The sequence below is a fragment of the Mus musculus genome, chromosome 14, assembly GCF_000001635.26.
Source record: "Mus musculus strain C57BL/6J chromosome 14, GRCm38.p6 C57BL/6J".
Taxonomy (NCBI): Eukaryota; Metazoa; Chordata; class Mammalia; order Rodentia; family Muridae; genus Mus; species Mus musculus.
The window spans coordinates 24664354-24665531 of NC_000080.6; the positions used below are offsets into that span (position 1 = coordinate 24664354).

The following is a 1178-nucleotide window of genomic DNA, read 5'->3' on the forward strand; positions in this document are numbered from 1 at the left end:
GTGCTGTGTCTGTTGCTTTTACCTATGTAACAGTGGCTCAGACAAGATGTCCAGATCGGCTTCCTCTAGCTCTTTATCTCCCCCCACTGCTATGTAGCAGGCTCTCTTTACACTGATGCCCCATATCTTAACCTGTCCTCCTTGCTGTCCCTCACATCACAAGTCAATATTGATTGTCTTTTCTCTTAGACTGACCAAATGCACAACTGGCCAAACTACATCACAAAGTCCTTTCACCTGAGCCTGGCATTCAAGATCTCCTGTTACAGTCTGAAGACTTTAGCCCCTGCCCAGAACACCCTCTTTTCTCCGAGACTCTGACCTACAGTCTTTGCTTTGCTTGGACTGGGATCCGTGAAGAGCTGAACACTGACCTCTCCTTCTGACCATAACTTTCCTATCTTCCAGAATGGTCTATTCCCTCCTGCGCTCTTCATCACCTCTCCCTCCTTCCAGCCCCTCCTCTTGGCTGGATGGACGGCAGTGGTTGACCAGTTATAGATTAGTTTCATCTTTCCCACGCAAACATAGTTAAGAATAGGGCTGGTAGACACACTATCTCAGTCTTCTATCTGAACCTCAGTTTCCTTGTCTGGGAGTGGTGATACCTGGCTCATGAATGCTGAATGAGTGGTGAACACAGGTATATCACCCAGCTCGGCATCTGGCACAGAACAAAGTTGGAACATGTGGGTTGCTAGTGTCATGCCCCTGACTTTTAATTTCTACCACAGAATGAGGGGGTCCACTGTTATACCACCAGTCCCAGAGGACACAGGCTGCTTGCTGGGAGGTGGAGGAGAGCTAGGGACAATTTATTTTGGCACTACAGGAATGATTCTATCTATTCATTTTGTCCCTCCAGGTCTCCCGCCCTTGTGCCAGCCCCTTCTCTCCACTCCCAAAGGGATTCCCAAGGTTCCCTGAACAACATAAACCTTGGGCCCTTCAGGCAGGTGTCAGCCACAGGAGTGGTGGGTTTACAAGGTAAGGACGTATAAGAAGTGACAGGCCTGGAATTAGCAATGCAATTCCTCTGTCATTTTTATCATTGGCCCCTGCAGGGAGGAGCTGATTAAATGGATATTCAACTCTTTGCATTAACGCGCATCCAGCTTCAATTTGCATTTCATTAGCTGCACAAAAAGCATAATTTTATTATTTGCCATTGGAAAGCA

General features: G+C 47.5%; 1 long non-coding RNA gene across 2 annotated transcripts in view; it reads left to right on the forward strand.

The window, feature by feature from the left end:
* Positions 1 to 778: 778 nt before the first annotated feature.
* Gm31775 overlaps positions 779 to 1178 on the forward strand; it is a 107578-nt gene continuing 107178 nt past the window's right edge. For both annotated transcript variants that reach the window (XR_383261.3, XR_874414.2), the window contains exon 1: positions 779 to 987. This is a non-coding gene — a long non-coding RNA (predicted gene, 31775). The remainder of the gene's footprint in view (positions 988 to 1178) is intronic.